The 18,818-nt window shown below is 48.9% G+C and overlaps 11 non-coding genes across 11 annotated transcripts; 4 read left to right on the forward strand and 7 right to left on the reverse strand.

Moving 5' to 3' along the window:
- Positions 1-3,285: 3,285 nt before the first annotated feature.
- Positions 3,286-3,478, reverse strand: LOC138035618 (U2 spliceosomal RNA). The gene has a single exon (XR_011129624.1). It is a non-coding gene; the product is annotated as a U2 spliceosomal RNA (small nuclear RNA).
- A 268-nt stretch (positions 3,479-3,746) lies between these two features.
- On the forward strand, positions 3,747-3,866 carry LOC138035655 (5S ribosomal RNA). The gene has a single exon (XR_011129657.1). It is a non-coding gene; the product is annotated as a 5S ribosomal RNA (ribosomal RNA).
- Positions 3,867-4,848: 982 nt separating this feature from the next.
- Positions 4,849-5,013, reverse strand: LOC138035678 (U1 spliceosomal RNA). The gene has a single exon (XR_011129678.1). It is a non-coding gene; the product is annotated as a U1 spliceosomal RNA (small nuclear RNA).
- Positions 5,014-5,206: 193 nt separating this feature from the next.
- On the reverse strand, positions 5,207-5,398 carry LOC138035616 (U2 spliceosomal RNA). Its single transcript, XR_011129622.1, has one exon. It is a non-coding gene; the product is annotated as a U2 spliceosomal RNA (small nuclear RNA).
- A 266-nt stretch (positions 5,399-5,664) lies between these two features.
- LOC138035670 (5S ribosomal RNA) lies at positions 5,665-5,783 on the forward strand. Its single transcript, XR_011129670.1, has one exon. It is a non-coding gene; the product is annotated as a 5S ribosomal RNA (ribosomal RNA).
- Positions 5,784-6,765: 982 nt separating this feature from the next.
- LOC138035676 (U1 spliceosomal RNA) lies at positions 6,766-6,928 on the reverse strand. Its single transcript, XR_011129676.1, has one exon. It is a non-coding gene; the product is annotated as a U1 spliceosomal RNA (small nuclear RNA).
- Positions 6,929-11,595: 4,667 nt separating this feature from the next.
- Positions 11,596-11,714, forward strand: LOC138035681 (5S ribosomal RNA). Its single transcript, XR_011129681.1, has one exon. It is a non-coding gene; the product is annotated as a 5S ribosomal RNA (ribosomal RNA).
- Positions 11,715-12,689: 975 nt separating this feature from the next.
- LOC138035663 (U1 spliceosomal RNA) lies at positions 12,690-12,853 on the reverse strand. Its single transcript, XR_011129664.1, has one exon. It is a non-coding gene; the product is annotated as a U1 spliceosomal RNA (small nuclear RNA).
- Positions 12,854-13,047: 194 nt separating this feature from the next.
- On the reverse strand, positions 13,048-13,240 carry LOC138035628 (U2 spliceosomal RNA). The gene has a single exon (XR_011129634.1). It is a non-coding gene; the product is annotated as a U2 spliceosomal RNA (small nuclear RNA).
- A 268-nt stretch (positions 13,241-13,508) lies between these two features.
- Positions 13,509-13,627, forward strand: LOC138035620 (5S ribosomal RNA). Its single transcript, XR_011129626.1, has one exon. It is a non-coding gene; the product is annotated as a 5S ribosomal RNA (ribosomal RNA).
- A 976-nt stretch (positions 13,628-14,603) lies between these two features.
- LOC138035674 (U1 spliceosomal RNA) lies at positions 14,604-14,767 on the reverse strand. The gene has a single exon (XR_011129674.1). It is a non-coding gene; the product is annotated as a U1 spliceosomal RNA (small nuclear RNA).
- Positions 14,768-18,818: the final 4,051 nt, after the last annotated feature.

Raw genomic sequence — 18,818 nt, forward strand, 5'->3', positions numbered from 1 at the left:
TCTAAACGAAAAAAGTACGCCGATGAGACTTCGCCCTCCTCAACCCATCGGACACGTGACCGTACTTGGGCACCTTGAGCAGCCCTGATGTCATAGGCGGAAAGCTGTTCAAGGGTGGATCGATAAACACCTAAAACAGACAGGCAACCAGCATCAAGCCGTGCCTTGAGGTGTGCCGCCAACCTAGCCAACAAATCGCGTGACCAAGATTCTTTCTGCGACCGGCGCACACAGTAAGATACCGTAATGCCCTTGATCTTTGCTTTACCGGAATCCCACCACTTGGAAAGAGAGGAAAAACAGAGCTTACAGTCCTTCCAATCGGCCCAAAAGTCAGAAATAAGGCGACAGTACTCCTCCTCCTCCAGGACTGAGGTATTAAGCTTCCAAAGCCCCGGACCAGGAGGAATAACGTCAGGAACAGTAAGAGAGCAGGACACAGCACAATGGTCTGAAAACGGACACGGAAGAATTTCACAAACAGAGACAGACGCAACCCAGACATAAGGGCACCCAATTAGATCTATACGGGAGGAGATAGAGCCATCCGCCTTAGTCCAGGTAAAGGCGGAGGAAGACGGATGGAGGTATCTCCAAATATCAATACAACAGACATCGTCAAAAAGACGACCAAGGGCAACAACACTCTCACGCGAGGTATCACCGACCACGGAGCCCACACGGTCAGCAGCGCGATCAAAGACGGTATTAAAATCGCCGGCGAGGAGGGTGGGAACTGAAGGGTCTAATCGGGAAGAGACCCCGTCCAGGAAGGCATCACGATCAGGGTTACGATTGGGAGCATAAATGCAAGCAACCCTGAACACAGCGCCACGCAAAGAAAACTCACATAACAAAAACCGACCACAACTATCAGAGGAAGATTTAACAAGGGACAACACTGGACGAAACAAAACAATACAACCACAAGACTTATTAGAGCCGGGAGACACCACAACGGAAAGACCAGATGACTGGAACCAGGACTGACACTCACTGAGGGAGATGCAGTGGGCCTCTTGGAGGCACACTACATCAGGAACAACAGGCAAGGAATGAAGCCACTGTACAAACCCAGCTCGCTTAGACTGGTCTCGCAGACCGTTGACGTTAATTGAGACAACTGACAGAGCCATAATGGAGTACAGTAAAAGAGTAACTATGTACGTGCTTTGCGTTGGGGGAGGGAAACCGACACATCAGGCAAACCTTCGTGCTTCGCAGACTTGACAGTATCAGCTGAAGCACGAGTCTTCGATTTAGTAGAAGAGGGCGCAGCTCCGCTCTTCTTAGCCACCTTTGTAAGAGCCTTCCGGGAAGGAGTAACAGAAGAGCTATCAGAGGAGGTCTCAACGGAATCACAACCGCGTTTACGAGGAGTGGATACCTCAACCATTTCCACCTCCAAAGGTTCAACAGATTGGGAGGATGGAGGAACACCCGAAGAAACAAGACTGTCGGTACCACCACTAGCAACAGTACCCTTACGACGCACACCTGTATTCTCAGCCACTTTACATAAAGTGCCACCACTTGGTGGTTTTTTAACATTTTGTAATTTTTTAACAGAATTCTCAGTACTTTTGGCAGCTCCTTTATCAGCTGCGTTAACTAGGTTGCCATTATCCAGTGGCTTAACAGTATTTCTTTTAACATTGTTTAAATTATCACCATTTTGTGAGCTCACACTAATATCATTACGTTTAATGGCATCTTCGCCAGTTTTTTCACCATTATTTAAATTGCCGCCACTAGGCGGTTCCTTAACACTACTGTCACTAGGATTAACACTACTAATGCTGCCGTTACTTTGCGGCACCTTAACGTTACTTTCAGAGTCCTCGTTGGATTCCAGCTCACTGCTGATATCAACGTCACTCAGGGGGCTAAACATGTGATCACTCCCGAGACCAGATGCACGCACCAACTTGTCATCAGCAGAACATGGAGGCAACTCGCTGGCGCTGAGATCGGGAGCAGATCCCCAGGAGGGGAGAGGACCAGGGCCCGTGGCGCAGGCAAAACCGCCTGAGCCAGGGGTGTCCTCACCAGCAGACACAACAGCACCCTCCATGGAGGGTGGAGCGGTCTCAGAGTCAGATGAACCAGTGGGAGGCAAAGCAGAAGGAGAGAAAAACAGGAGGGGGGAAGCCGGAGCCTCCACCTGAGCTTCTGCAGGATCGGGGTTAGCCGCAGCATCCACCCCACTACCACTGGTACCCCACGCGTTTGGTGCATTGGTGCAGTCGCGCTGGACATGGCCAGGTTGGCGGCACCGCATGCAGACGCCCTTGTAGGGGCAATCCTGGGCTTTGTGAGAGCCCGAACAAATATCGCAAGAAATCGGCATCCCTTTATACCATACTTTACATTGATGGTCCTTAACAAGAATAGTACGCGAGATGCCGCGAGCACGAGTCATACGAACGACACGGGAGCCATCCATGACACCATCAAGATGCAACCAGGACCTATGCTGGATCCCATGGACAGTCCCATACTGAGACATGACTTCTTTTAGAACAGAGTGTTCGACCTCAAATGGACAACGGAAAATGAGGACGTTTTCAGGTCTGGGACCCCCACCCCGTACAGGACAAGGGACGCCATCTACAGATAAAGAGTCATTACTTAGGACCGTAGTCTTAATGGACTCATCCTTAAAAGATACACGGACAGATTTGCCAGGCATAAATTGAATTGATACAACATCACCGACACTAAAGGTTGAACAAATTTTCTCAGCAATATAGTTGAGATCACGCTCTTCAGAAAAACCTGACACATCGAGAACAACAGTGCGCCTAAAAAGGCGAGACATGGCTATTAAGAAAAAAAAAGTAAGAAAGGGGACCGGCTAGAGCCGGGAAAGGGCAAAAGCCCCACTCACCACAAATCCAAAGGGCCAAAAACCAGCGAGCTCGTAGATGGCCAAGAAACAGGATGGGTGACCAAATGGCTGCCTGTGAAGACGAACCAAAAATCCAAAAGGCGGACGCCAAAAGGAAACACCAACCACGCAGAAAGAACCGAAGAACCACGCAACCAAAATGGTAGGGCCTCCGGCCAAGCACAGCGTTCAGGTAAGTATGCCTTTTCAGCCTCTCCGGGACCGCAAAACGCAACTTGTCTGCGCATACCATGTGGTAATGGAGGTCACGTGCTCCTCGTCCTGTCGTGTCGTGCTGTCCACTCGCTGCTATGCTACCTAGAAAAGAGAAGAGAATGTGAAGGTTGGTTGCTTGGTCACTTTTTCTGCTTTCACTTGATTATTTCTTCCCCAGAGGGAAGTGGGCCACGCTCGGAGGTAGTGCTATACCGAGGCAACCCGTGGCCGGGACGAGGCAAGCCTCTTTTCCACGGCCCAGTTCCAAAAATCAGTTTAATATATGAGCTGCTCGATGAGCAGCCGTATCAGATATTAAGCTGATAAGAACAGATACTACACTTGATCTTAGCCAAAAGGCCGAGAAGCGATGCCCGTAAATGCTCACGGCGGACAAGGTGCTCCCAGTCTCATGGCCACGAGATATGGTGGTCCGATTACAATCCGTGCCAAGGAAGGAATGCCCAAAAAGCCAACCTGAAAGCGAGGCGCACACAACGATCGCTCTTGTACAGTGGGCAGCAGCACCAGCATTGCATGGCACTTGCGTTGACGGCAAGAGGACAAATGCACATTGTGCTTGCTCTGACCTCGTTTTCATTTCCCTTATAACAAAGTTAATTTTCACGGCAAATTACTTGTCTACGACCATACCACAGGGAAAAACACGGTTTCTCGTCCGATCACCGAAGTTAAGCCCTGTCGGGCGGGGTTAGTACTTGGATGGGAGACCGCCTGGGAATACCCCGTGTTGTAGGCTTCCCTTTTTCCTTCTGTACACTTGATTATCTCAAAAAATCTCAGTTTCTTTCAATGAAAGAACATTCCAAACCAGGTTTTTTGAACACAACATGCCAACGATATGTCAAGAGATGAGACATACGACAAAAACAAAATAGTTCACACGAGAAAGTGGAACTTGTATTCCCAAGGGAGCGCGTGCGCGCGAGATCTTATCAATCCAACGGTTTATGACATGAAACGTATCTTTTCGTGTGAGCAAAGAACAGGATACGACAAGTAAAAAATGCATGCACTGTTATGCATTAGATGGAAGTTAACCTAGCCCGGATGATATGTATACAACGAAGGCTACAACACTACAACATTGATCTTGCGAAAACGTGACTTACGTGACGTAGCGCACTTCAAAGTCTTACTGTTCCCTGCTCAACACGGACAGTACGTATTCAAAGGGCCGATAAGACACTATCCTGACCATGAAAGATTTACTTTTTATGATAACAATCCAATTAACTGATAACATAGAGAAACCACAAAGTGTTGGCCACAGAAATGTAACGCCAACTGATCTGGCGGGGTCCTCAGTTACTCAATGCAAAACGGGCTCTCCAGAACGCAACATAACACAACGCAAAAGAAAATCTATCGCGATGGAGCAGTACAAACACACATCCACTTACGTTTTCGAAACGATGCACGAGGATAAGAGCTCGACCCGCTGGCATTTTCTTGTCTCACTCGTCTATCGATGGAAATCGATGCGGCTGAAATAAACACGTCGTCTCCCTCTCTGTACGGCCAAGAATGAGAGAAATGAAATCACAGTTTTTCAGTGCACCAAGTACGGAACATTCACCTACAATTTCAGCAGTGGACTTTTCACAAATACAACTCACCTTCCTTAGTCCTTACACCGCCACCGCATCCCTTCCCTGCCCTGCCTGAAACGTTACCAAACAAACCTTCCCATTAGCCAACTTTGCCACCGGGGTTTGGTGCGGGGACTAGCGCGAACGCAGGTCCCCACTACCAGAAATTATACGCTCGAGTTACCCACATTTGGGGTAATCGCAAGGGTCAACCCAATCGAAGTGCAATGAAAAGAGCCTCACCTTGAGAGGACTGCCTCCCTGATCACAGTGCCTCCCGCGTCAGGTAAGTATGCCTTTTCAGCCTCTCCGGGACCGCAAAACGCAACTTGTCTGCGCATACCATGTGGTAATGGAGGTCACGTGCTCTCGTCCTGTCGTGTCGTGCTGTCCACTCGCTGCTATGCTACCTAGAAAAGAGAAGAGAATGTGAAGGTTGGTTGCTTGGTCACTTTTTCTGCTTTCACTTGATTATTTCTTCCCCAGAGGGAAGTGGGCCACGCTCGGAGGTAGTGCTATACCGAGGCAACCCGTGGCCGGGACGAGGCAAGCCTCTTTTCCACGGCCCAGTTCCAAAAATCAGTTTAATATATGAGCTGCTCGATGAGCAGCGTATCAGATATTAAGCTGATAAGAACAGATACTACACTTGATCTTAGCCAAAAGGCCGAGAAGCGATGCCCGTAAATGCTCACGGCGGACAAGGTGCTCCCAGTCTCATGGCCACGAGATATGGTGGTCCGATTACAATCCGTGCCAAGGAAGGAATGCCCAAAGCCAACCTGAAAGCGAGGCGCACACAACGATCGCTCTTGTACAGTGGGCAGCAGCACCAGCATTGCATGGCACTTGCGTTGACGGCAAGGGACAAATGCACATTGTGCTTGCTCTGACCTCGTTTTCATTTTCCCTTATAACAAAGTTAATTTTCACGGCAAATTACTTGTCTACGACCATACCACAGGGAAAACACCGGTTCTCGTCCGATCACCGAAGTTAAGCCCTGTCGGGCGGGGTTAGTACTTGGATGGGAGACCGCCTGGGAATACCCCGTGTTGTAGGCTTCCCTTTTTCCTTCTGTACACTTGATTATCTCAAAAAATCTCAGTTTCTTTCAATGAAAGAACATTCCAAACCAGGTTTTTTGAACACAACATGCCAACGATATGTCAAAGATGAGACATACGACAAAAACAAAATAGTTCACACGAGAAAGTGGAACTTGTATTCCCAAGGGAGCGCGTGCGCGCGAGATCTTATCAATCCAACGTTTATGACATGAAAACGTATCTTTTCGTGTGAGCAAAGAACAGGATACGACAAGTAAAAAATGCATGCACTGTTATGCATTAGATGGAAGTTAACCTAGCCCGGATGATATGTATACAACGAAGGCTACAACACTACAACATTGATCTTGCGAAAACGTGACTTACGTGACGTAGCGCACTTCAAAGTCTTACTGTTCCCTGCTCAACACGGGACAGTACGTATTCAAAGGGCCGATAAGACACTATCCTGACCATGAAAGATTTACTTTTTATGATGAAACAATCCAATTAACTGATAACATAGAGAAACCACAAAGTGTTGGCCACAGAAATGTAACGCCAACTGATCTGGCGGGTCCTCAGTTACTCAATGCAAAACGGGCTCTCCAGAACGCAACATAACACAACGCAAAAGAAATCTATCGCGATGGAGCAGTACAAACACACATCCACTTACGTTTTCGAAACGATGCACGAGGATAAGAGCTCGACCCGCTGGCATTTTCTTGTCTCACTCGTCTATCGATGGAAATCGATGCGGCTGAAATAAACACGTCGTCTCCCTCTCTGTACGGCCAAGAATGAGAGAAATGAAATCACAGTTTTTCAGTGCACCAAGTACGGAACATTCACCTACAATTTCAGCAGTGGACTTCACAAATACAACTCACCTTCCTTAGTCCTTACACCGCCACCGCATCTCCTTCCCTGCCCTGCCCTGAAACGTTACCAACAAACCTTCCCATTAGCCAACTTTGCCACCGGGGTTTTGGTGCGGGGACTAGCGCGAACGCAGGTCCCCACTACCAGAAATTATACGCTCGAGTTACCCACATTTGGGGTAATCGCAAGGGTCAACCCAATCGAAGTGCAATGAAAGAGCCTCACCTGAGAGGACTGCCTCCCTGATCACAGTGCCTCCCGCGTCAGGTAAGTTTTTTTTATGTTTAAGGCGAATGGCAGCCCCCCGGTAGGGTGAGTGCAATGGCTGCCAGACATTCAGACTCATCCATCAACAACAATGGTTCGCCTCAAACGGGGGTGCACCAGCACGTCAAACGTCACCGGGGAATCGAACCCCGCCCCTACAAACAAAAAACAAAAACACAAACTAACGAAGAAAAAGCATTCACGAGACGCCTCGTCCGACTTACACTCGAGAATGGCATTTTCCACATCAAACAAACAAACAAGCAACCAACAGGACGAAGGACTACAGGACAAAACAAAAACAACCGAACTGTGCAGCGGCGAATGGCAGACCTGACAAGGACGCCAGTCAGAAAGACTCATCCTACAGGAGTAGGTACGCCGCGAGACAGCAACAGCTTGGGGCGACAATGGGACTAGAACTGGGACAGAGAAAAACGACCATTGCAAACAGAGCCGATAATGCCAGACGCACCCCCCACTGACGATGAAAATAACGTAGACGACGACGGGGGGACTTGAAACGCTTAAAAAAGGAGAGGTAGATTGAACTTGACACGAGAGCGGACCTTTGCGATGACATCGAGAGCACGGCGGCGGCACATTACGGAAACGAAAGTCATTCCGAGCGAGCCAGATAAAATACTTACAGACACCTAGGATGTACACGAAAACACGAGGAACTCGACGGATCTCAGCCGGGTCAAAACCAAACAGCACGTGACGGCAAACCAAAGAAGGGGACGAAGACGAAAAACCAAACAATAGAGACTGTAACCATGAAAGAACACTATGAGCAAGAGGGCAGGAGAAAAACAAGTGAGAAGGACATTCAGAGGCAAGACGGCAAAAGCAAGAAGGGTCGACCGAGTAAGTACCCAAACCGACAAGGCGATCGGCAGTGTACAACACGCCATGGGCGACCTTCCAGTTGAGATCGATCACTGGCGGTCAAGATTGAAGAAGAACAATTGGGACCAGGTCGAAGGCCAGTAGAGAGAGCCATACAAAGGGAAAAACTTGTCAACACAATGGGGAATCGGACGATCCTCAGACAGCAAAAACAAATAAACAGAATTTGCAGAGATAGAGGAAACAGCAGCAACATGATGAGGGGACAAAGACGCAATGACAAGGGAGGAGGAACGCCGACGGGAAAAGAACCACCAACCAAACGCCAAGCAGACAGAAGAGCAGAGTAAAAACGGGGGGAGGGACTTGGAGGAAAAGGCCTCAGGACGGGACAGAACATCAAGAGCAGGGACACCAAAACGAGAATCACACCAAAAGGAAAAGAAATGGACCCAACTACTCGGCGGAGAAACAGTGAAACGCCGAACCCACTGGACAAGAAGCGCGCAGAAACCTTAAGACGAAGATCAATGACAGAAAAAACCACCAGCAGATGTAGGCTGAACAACAACAGCACGAGAAACCAGATCGCGTTTGCCCTTCCAAAAAAACCCAAAAAACCAATTTACAAAGCTCGGAAGAAAAACCCAAGGGGGGACATGAATTAGGGAGGCAATGTACCAAACCCTAGAAAGGGCCAAGGCGTTGATGACGAGAGCTCTCCCCGCCGTAGGACAGGGAGCGTTGCCTCCAAGAAGCCAGCACATTCTCCACGGCATCAATCCTAGGACGCCAGTTCACTTCTCCAAATTCCCAGGCCCAATAAAGACGACGCCCAGCCTTTGATCTTGGCCGAGGTCCAGTCCAGGGTGACAGGGGGGTCAGTCCTGCCAGACCACGAACCGAGCCACAATCCCTTGGATTTGGACTGATTAAGCTTAGCACCAGAACCCCTTTCAAAAAAGAGCATAAACTTCAAAAATAGCAGCAATGGCAATATCAGACGTGACAATGAGAGAGGTGTCATCGGCGTACTGCGAGATCGGAGACAGGGCCCGCGGGGCCCCGGGGACAGAAAGACCAATGATACGTGGATTGGCACGAATGTTAACAGCAAGCACTTCAGAAACTAGAACATACAATAATGGAGACAAAGGACAGCCCTGACGCACGCCACGAGACAAAGGAAAAACCGAGACAGATAACCATTAACAACTACAGAGCTTTGGACAGCAGAATAGAACAGAACAACCCAACGGACAAAAGATGGCCAAAACCCATCCTCGACAAAGTAGCACACATAAATGACCAATCCACTCTATCAAAGGCCTTTTCCTGGTCTAGGAGAGAACGGCAACCGGGATGTCAGATTCCGTGGCAAAGGCAACCACATCACGCAAAAGAGCAACATTCTCGCCAATAAACCTGCCAGGAACACCGCAGGTCTGATCCTCACTAACAACCAGATGGATAACTTGAGAAGGCGCCCAGCAATAACACGAGAAGCAAGCTTATAGTCGACGTTGAGAAGGGAGATGGGGCGCCAGTTACGAGCGTCCAACGATCTCCCTTCTTAAAGATTAAGGATATGAGACCCGCCGTTGAGACAAAGACATAGAACCAGACAGATAACACGAATTCAAGACCTCCACTAAATCAGACCCAAGGACGTCCCAGAATTTCAGTAAAACTCCATGGGGAGGCCATCGGACCCCGGGGCTTTACGACGAGCCATGCCAACAAGGGCACGATGACACTCCTCAAGAGTCAGAAAGAAAGCCTCCACAAAGATCAGCTTGGGCAGATGAAAGGACCGAGGACACATTACTGAAAGAATATCTTGAGCGGCGGAATCCGTAGGACAGGCAGTAAAAAGAGAGGAGGAGTAGAAAGTGGCGAACGAAGAACACAGATCAGAAGGTGTTGAAACAATGGACCCATCAGGGTTCCGAAGCGCAGAAACCCACCGGTCAGCAGACCGTTTCTTCTCTAAACGAAAAAGTACGCCGACGAGACTTCGCCCTCCTCAACCCATCGGACACGTGACCGTACTTGGGCACCTTGAGCAGCCCTGATGTCATAGGCGGAAAGCTGTTCAAGGGTGGATCGATAAACACCTAAAACAGACAGGCAACCAGCATCAAGCCGTGCCTTGAGGTGTGCCGCCAACCTAGCCAACAAATCGCGTGACCAAGATTCTTTCTGCGACCGGCGCACACAGTAAGATACCGTAATGCCCTTGATCTTTGCTTTACCGGAATCCCACCACTTGGAAAGAGAGGAAAAAACAGAGCTTACAGTCCTTCCAATCGGCCCAAAAGTCAGAAATAAGGCGACAGTACTCCTCCTCCTCCAGGACTGAGGTATTAAGCTTCCAAAGCCCCGGACCAGGAGGAATAACGTCAGGAACAGTAAGAGAGAGCAGGACACAGCACAATGGTCTGAAAACGGACACGAAGAATTTCACAAACAGAGACAGACGCAACCCAGACATAAGGGCACCCAATTAGATCTATACGGGAGGAGATAGAGCCATCCGCCTTAGTCCAGGTAAAGGCGGAGGAAGACGGATGGAGGTATCTCCAAATATCAATACAACAGACATCGTCAAAAAGACGACCAAGGGCAACAACACTCTCACGCGAGGTATCACCGACCCACGGAGCCCACACGGTCAGCAGCGCGATCAAAGACGGTATTAAAATCGCCGGAGGAGGGTGGGAACTGAAGGGTCTAATCGGGAAGAGACCCCGTCCAGGAAGGCATCACGATCAGGGTTACGATTGGGAGCATAAATGCAAGCAACCCTGAACACAGCGCCACGCAAAGAAAACTCACTACATAACAAAAACCGACCACAACTATCAGAGGAAGATTTAACAAGGGACAACACTGGACGAAACAAAACAATACAACCACAAGACTTATTAGAGCCGGGAGACACCACAACGGAAAGACCAGATGACTGGAACCAGGACTGACACTCACTGAGGGAGATGCAGTGGGCCTCTTGGAGGCACACTACATCAGGAACAACAGGCAAGGAATGAAGCCACTGTACAACCCAGCTCGCTTAGACTGGTCTCGCAGACCGTTGACGTTAATTGAGACAACTGACAGAGCCATAATGGAGTACAGTAAAAGAGTAACTATGTACGTGCTTTGCGTTGGGGGAGGGAAACCGACACATCAGGCAACCTTTCGGCTTCGCAGACTTGACAGTATCAGCTGAAGCACGAGTCTTCGATTTAGTAGAAGAGGGCGCAGCTCCGCTCTTCTTAGCCACCTTTGTAAGAGCCTTCCGGAAGGAGTAACAGAAGAGCTATCAGAGGAGGTCTCAACGGAATCACAACCGCGTTTACGAGGAGTGGATACCTCAACCATTTCCACCTCCAAAGGTTCAACAGATTGGGAGGATGGAGGAACACCCGAAGAAACAAGACTGTCGGTACCACCACTAGCAACAGTACCCTTACGACGCACACCTGTATTCTCAGCCACTTTACATAAAGTGCCACCACTTGTGTGTTTTTTAACATTTTGTAATTTTTTCGATGCCCGTAAATGCTCACGGCGGACAAGGTGCTCCCAGTCTCATGGCCACGAGATATGGTGGTCCGATTACAATCCGTGCCAAGGAAGGAATGCCCAAAGCCAACCTGAAAGCGAGGCGCACACAACGATCGCTCTTGTACAGTGGGCAGCAGCACCAGCATTGCATGGCACTTGCGTTGACGGCAAGAGGACAAATGCACATTGTGCTTGCTCTGACCTCGTTTTCATTTTCCCTTATAACAAAGTTAATTTTCACGGCAAATTACTTGTCTACGACCATACCACAGGGAAAACACCGGTTCTCGTCCGATCACCGAAGTTAAGCCCTGTCGGGCGGGGTTAGTACTTGGATGGGAGACCGCCTGGGAATACCCCGTGTTGTAGGCTTCCCTTTTCCTTCTGTACACTTGATTATCTCAAAAAATCTCAGTTTCTTTCAATGAAAGAACATTCCAAACCAGGTTTTTTGAACACAACATGCCAACGATATGTCAAAGATGAGACATACGACAAAAACAAATTAATTCACACGAGAAAGTGGAACTTGTATTCCCAAGGGAGCGCGTGCGCGCGAGACCTTATCAATCCAACGTTTATGACATGAAACGTATCTTTTCGTGTGAGCAAAGAACAGGATACGACAAGTAAAAAATGCATGCACTGTTATGCATTAGATGGAAGTTAACCTAGCCCGGATGATATGTATACAACGAAGGCTACAACACTACAACATTGATCTTGCGAAAACGTGACTTACGTGACGTAGCGCACTTCAAAGTCTTACTGTTCCCTGCTCAACACGGACAGTACGTATTCAAAGGGCCGATAAGACACTATCCTGACCATGAAAGATTTACTTTTTATGATAACAATCCAATTAACTGATAACATAGAGAAACCACAAAGTGTTGGCCACAGAAATGTAACGCCAACTGATCTGGCGGGTCCTCAGTTACTCAATGCAAAACGGGCTCTCCAGAACGCAACATAACACAACGCAAAAGAAATCTATCGCGATGGAGCAGTACAAACACACATCCACTTACGTTTTCGAAACGATGCACGAGGATAAGAGCTCGACCCGCTGGCATTTTCTTGTCTCACTCGTCTATCGATGGAAATCGATGCGGCTGAAATAAACACGTCGTCTCCCTCTCTGTACGGCCAAGAATGAGAGAAATGAAATCACAGTTTTTCAGTGCACCAAGTACGGAACATTCACCTACAATTTCAGCAGTGGACTTCACAAATACAACTCACCTTCCTTAGTCCTTACACCGCCACCGCATCTCCTTCCCTGCCCTGCCTGAAACGTTACCAACAAACCTTCCCATTAGCCAACTTTGCCACCGGGGTTTGGTGCGGGGACTAGCGCGAACGCAGGTCCCCACTACCAGAAATTATACGCTCGAGTTACCCACATTTGGGGTAATCGCAAGGGTCAACCCAATCGAAGTGCAATGAAAGAGCCTCACCTTGAGAGGACTGCCTCCCTGATCACAGTGCCTCCCGCGTCAGGTAAGTATGCCTTTTCAGCCTCTCCGGGACCGCAAAACGCAACTTGTCTGCGCATACCATGTGGTAATGGAGGTCACGTGCTCCTCGTCCTGTCGTGTCGTGCTGTCCACTCGCTGCTATGCTACCTAGAAAAGAGAAGAGAATGTGAAGGTTGGTTGCTTGGTCACTTTTTCTGCTTTCACTTGATTATTTCTTCCCCAGAGGGAAGTGGGCCACGCTCGGAGGTAGTGCTATACCGAGGCAACCCGTGGCCGGGACGAGGCAAGCCTCTTTTCCACGGCCCAGTTCCAAAAATCAGTTTAATATATGAGCTGCTCGATGAGCAGCGTATCAGATATTAAGCTGATAAGAACAGATTACTACACTTGATCTTAGCCAAAAGGCCGAGAAGCCGATGCCCGTAAATGCTCACGGCGGACAAGGTGCTCCCAGTCTCATGGCCACGAGATATGGTGGTCCGATTACAATCCGTGCCAAGGAAGGAATGCCCAAAGCCAACCTGAAAGCGAGGCGCACACAACGATCGCTCTTGTACAGTGGGCAGCAGCACCAGCATTGCATGGCACTTGCGTTGACGGCAAGAGGACAAATGCACATTGTGCTTGCTCTGACCTCGTTTTCATTTTCCCTTATAACAAAGTTAATTTTCACGGCAAATTACTTGTCTACGACCATACCACAGGGAAAACACCGGTTCTCGTCCGATCACCGAAGTTAAGCCCTGTCGGGCGGGGTTAGTACTTGGATGGGAGACCGCCTGGGAATACCCCGTGTTGTAGGCTTCCCTTTTTCCTTCTGTACACTTGATTATCTCAAAAAATCTCAGTTTCTTTCAATGAAAGAACATTCCAAACCAGGTTTTTTGAACACAACATGCCAACGATATGTCAAAGATGAGACATACGACAAAAACAAAATAGTTCACACGAGAAAGTGGAACTTGTATTCCCAAGGGAGCGCGTGCGCGCGAGATCTTATCAATCCAACGTTTATGACATGAAACGTATCTTTTCGTGTGAGCAAAGAACAGGATACGACAAGTAAAAAATGCATGCACTGTTATGCATTAGATGGAAGTTAACCTAGCCCGGATGATATGTATACAACGAAGGCTACAACACTACAACATTGATCTTGCGAAAACGTGACTTACGTGACGTAGCGCACTTCAAAGTCTTACTGTTCCCTGCTCAACACGGACAGTACGTATTCAAAGGGCCGATAAGACACTATCCTGACCATGAAAGATTTACTTTTTATGATAACAATCCAATTAACTGATAACATAGAGAAACCACAAAGTGTTGGCCACAGAAATGTAACGCCAACTGATCTGGCGGGTCCTCAGTTACTCAATGCAAAACGGGCTCTCCAGAACGCAACATAACACAACGCAAAAGAAATCTATCGCGATGGAGCAGTACAAACACACATCCACTTACGTTTTCGAAACGATGCACGAGGATAAGAGCTCGACCCGCTGGCATTTTCTTGTCTCACTCGTCTATCGATGGAAATCGATGCGGCTGAAATAAACACGTCGTCTCCCTCTCTGTACGGCCAAGAATGAGAGAAATGAAATCACAGTTTTTCAGTGCACCAAGTACGGAACATTCACCTACAATTTCAGCAGTGGACTTCACAAATACAACTCACCTTCCTTAGTCCTTACACCGCCACCGCATCTCCTTCCCTGCCCTGCCTGAAACGTTACCAACAAACCTTCCCATTAGCCAACTTTGCCACCGGGGTTTGGTGCGGGGACTAGCGCGAACGCAGGTCCCCACTACCAGAAATTATACGCTCGAGTTACCCACATTTGGGGTAATCGCAAGGGTCAACCCAATCGAAGTGCAATGAAAGAGCCTCACCTTGAGAGGACTGCCTCCCTGATCACAGTGCCTCCCGCGTCAGGTAAGTTTTTTTTTTATGTTTAAGGCGAATGGCTGGCCCCCCGGTAGGGTGAGTGCAATGGCCGCCAGACATTCAGACTCATCCATCAACAACAATGGTTCGCCTCAAACGGGGGTGCACCAGCACGTCAAACGTCACCGGGGAATCGAACCCCGCCCCTACAAACAAAAAACAAAAACAAACTAACGAAGAAAAGCATTCACGAGACGCCTCGTCCGACTTACACTCGAGAATGGCATTTCCACATCAAACAAACAAACAAGCAAACCAACAGGACGAAGGACTACAGGACAAAACAAAAACAACCGAACTGTGCAGCGGCGAATGGCAGACCTGACAAGGACGCCAGTCAGAAAGACTCATCCTACAGGAGTAGGTACGCCGCGAGACAGCAACAGCTTGGGGCGACAATGGGACTAGAACTGAGAGAGAGAAAAACGACCATTGCAAACAGAGCCGATAATGCCAGACGCACCCCACTGACGATGAAAATAACGTAGACGACGGGGGGACTTGAAACGCTTAAAAAGGAGAGGTAGATTGAACTTGACACGAGAGCGGACCTTTGCGATGACATCGAGAGCACCAGGCGGCACATTACGGAAACGAAAGTCATTCCGAGCGAGCCAGATAAAATACTTACAGACACCTAGGATGTACACGAAAACACGAGGAACTCGACGGATCTCAGCCGGGTCAAAACCAAACAGCACGTGACGGCAAACCAAAGAGGGGGATGAAGACGAAAAACCAAACAATAGAGACTGTAACCATGAAAGAACACTATGAGCAAGAGGGCAGGAGAAAAACAAGTGAGAAGGACATTCAGAGGCAAGACGGCAAAAGCAAGAAGGGTCGACCGAGTACCCAAAACCGACAAGGCGATCGGCAGTGTACAACACGCCATGGGCGACCTTCCAGTTGAGATCGATCACTGGGCGGTCAAGATTGAAGAAGAACAATTGGGACCAGGTCGAAGGCCAGTAGAGAGAGCCATACAAAGGGAAAAACTTGTCAACACAATGGGGAGTCGGACGATCCTCAGACAGCAAAAACAAATAAACAGAATTTGCAGAGATAGAGGAAACAGCAGCAACATGATGAGGGGACAAAGACGCAATGACAAGGGAGGAACGCCGACGGGAAAAGGAACCACCAACCAAACGCCAAGCAGACAGAAGAGCAGAGTAAAACGGGGGGAGGGACTTGGAGGAAAAGGCCTCAGGACGGGACAGAACATCAAGAGCAGGGACACCAAAACGAGAATCACACCAAAAGGAAAAGAAATGGACCCAACTACTCGGAGAAACAGTGAAACGCCGAACCCACTGGACAAGAAGCGCCGAAACCTTAAGACGAAGATCAATGACAGAAAAACCACCAGCAGATGTAGGCTGAACAACAACAGCACGAGAAACCAGATCGCGTTTGCCCTTCCAAAAAAACCCAAAAACCAATTTACAAAGCTCGGAAGAAACCCAAGGGGGGACATGAATTAGGGAGGCAATGTACCAAACCCTAGAAAGGGCCAAGGCGTTGATGACGAGAGCTCTCCCGCCGTAGGACAGGGAGCGTTGCCTCCAAGAAGCCAGCACATTCTCCACGGCATCAATCCTAGGACGCCAGTTCACTTCCTCCAAATTCCCAGGCCCAATAAAGACGCCCAGCACTTTGATCTTGGCCGAGGTCCAGTCCAGGGTGACAGGGGGTCAGTCCTGCCAGACCACGAACCGAGCCACAATCCCTTGGATTTGGACTGATTAAGCTTAGCACCAGAACCCCTTTCAAAAAGAGCATAAACTTCAAAAATAGCAGCAATGGCAATATCAGACGTGACAATGAGAGAGGTGTCATCGGCGTACTGCGAGATCGGAGACAGGGCCCGCGGGGCCCCGGGGACAGAAAGACCAATGATACGTGGATTGGCACGAATGTTAACAGCAAGCACTTCAGAAACTAGAACATACAATAACGGAGACAAAGGACAGCCCTGACGCACGCCACGAGACAAAGGAAAAAACCGAGACAGATAACCATTAACAACTACAGAGCTTTGGACAGCAGAATAGAACAGAACAACCCAACGGACAAAAGATGGGCCAAAACCCATCCTCGACAAAGTAGCACACATAAATGACCAATCCACTCTATCAAAGGCCTTTTCCTGGTCTAAGGAGAGAACGGCAACCGGGATGTCAGATTCCGTGGCAAAGGCAACCACATCACGCAAAAGAGCAACATTCTCGCCAATAAACCTTCCAGGAACACCGCAGGTCTGATCCTCACTAACAACCAGATGGATAACTTTGAGAAGGCGCCCAGCAATAACACGAGAAGCAAGCTTATAGTCGACGTTAAGAAGGGAGATGGGGCGCCAGTTACGAGCGTCCAACCGATCTCCCTTCTTAAAGATTAAGGATATGAGACCCCGCCGTTGAGACAAAGACATAGAACCAGACAGATAACACGAATTCAAGACCTCCACTAAATCAGACCCAAGGACGTCCCAGAATTTCAAGTAAAACTCCATGGGGAGACCATCGGACCCCGGGGCTTTACGACGAGCCATGCCAACAAGGGCACGATGACACTCCTCAAGAGTCAGAAAGCCCTCACAAAGATCAGCTTGGGCAGATGAAAGGACCGAGGACACATTACTGAGAAGAATATCTTGAGCGGCGGAATCCGTAGGACAGGCAGTAAAAAGAGAGGAGTAGAAAGTGGCGAACGAAGAACACAGATCAGAAGGTGTTGAAACAATGGACCCATCAGGGTTCCGAAGCGCAGAAACCCACCGGTCAGCAGACCGTTTCTTCTCTAAACGAAAAAAGTACGCCGATGAGACTTCGCCCTCCTCAACCCATCGGACACGTGACCGTACTTGGGCACCTTGAGCAGCCCTGATGTCATAGGCGGAAAGCTGTTCAAGGGTGGATCGATAAACACCTAAAACAGACAGGCAACCAGCATCAAGCCGTGCCTTGAGGTGTGCCGCCAACCTAGCCAACAAATCGCGTGACCAAGATTCTTTCTGCGACCGGCGCACACAGTAAGATACCGTAATGCCCTTGATCTTTGCTTTACCGGAATCCCACCACTTGGAAAGAGAGGAAAAACAGAGCTTACAGTCCTTCCAATCGGCCCAAAAGTCAGAAATAAGGCGACAGTACTCCTCCTCCTCCAGGACTGAGGTATTAAGCTTCCAAAGCCCCGGACCAGGAGGAATAACGTCAGGAACAGTAAGAGAGCAGGACACAGCACAATGGTCTGAAAACGGACACGGAAGAATTTCACAAACAGAGACAGACGCAACCCAGACATAAGGGCACCCAATTAGATCTATACGGGAGGAGATAGAGCCATCCGCCTTAGTCCAGGTAAAGGCGGAGGAAGACGGATGGAGGTATCTCCAAATATCAATACAACAGACATCGTCAAAAAGACGACCAAGGGCAACAACACTCTCACGCGAGGTATCACCGACCACGGAGCCCACACGGTCAGCAGCGCGATCAAAGACGGTATTAAAATCGCCGGCGAGGAGGGTGGGAACTGAAGGGTCTAATCGGGAAGAGACCCCGTCCAGGAAGGCATCACGATCAGGGTTACGATTGGGAGCATAAATGCAAGCAACCCTGAACACAGCGCAACGCAAAAAAAACTCACATAAAAAAAACCGACCACAACTATCAAAGGAAGATTTAAAAAGGGACAACACTGGACGAAACAAAACAATACAACCACAAAACTTATTAGAGCCGGGAGATGCCACAACGGAAAGACCAGATGACTGGAACCAGGACTGACACTCACTGAGGGAGATGCAGTGGGCCTCTTGGAGGCACACTACATCAGGAACAACAGGCAAGGAATGAAGCCACTGTACAAACCCAGCTCGCTTAGACTGGTCTCGCAGACCGTTGACGTTAATTGAGACAACTGACAGAGCCATAATGGAGTACAGTAAAAGAGTAACTATGTACGTGCTTTGCGTTGGGGGAGGGAAACCGACACATCAGGCAAACCTTCGTGCTTCGCAGACTTGACAGTATCAGCTGA

Source organism: Montipora capricornis, unplaced genomic scaffold, assembly GCF_036669925.1.
Source record: "Montipora capricornis isolate CH-2021 unplaced genomic scaffold, ASM3666992v2 scaffold_430, whole genome shotgun sequence".
Lineage (NCBI taxonomy): Eukaryota > Metazoa > Cnidaria > Anthozoa > Scleractinia > Acroporidae > Montipora > Montipora capricornis.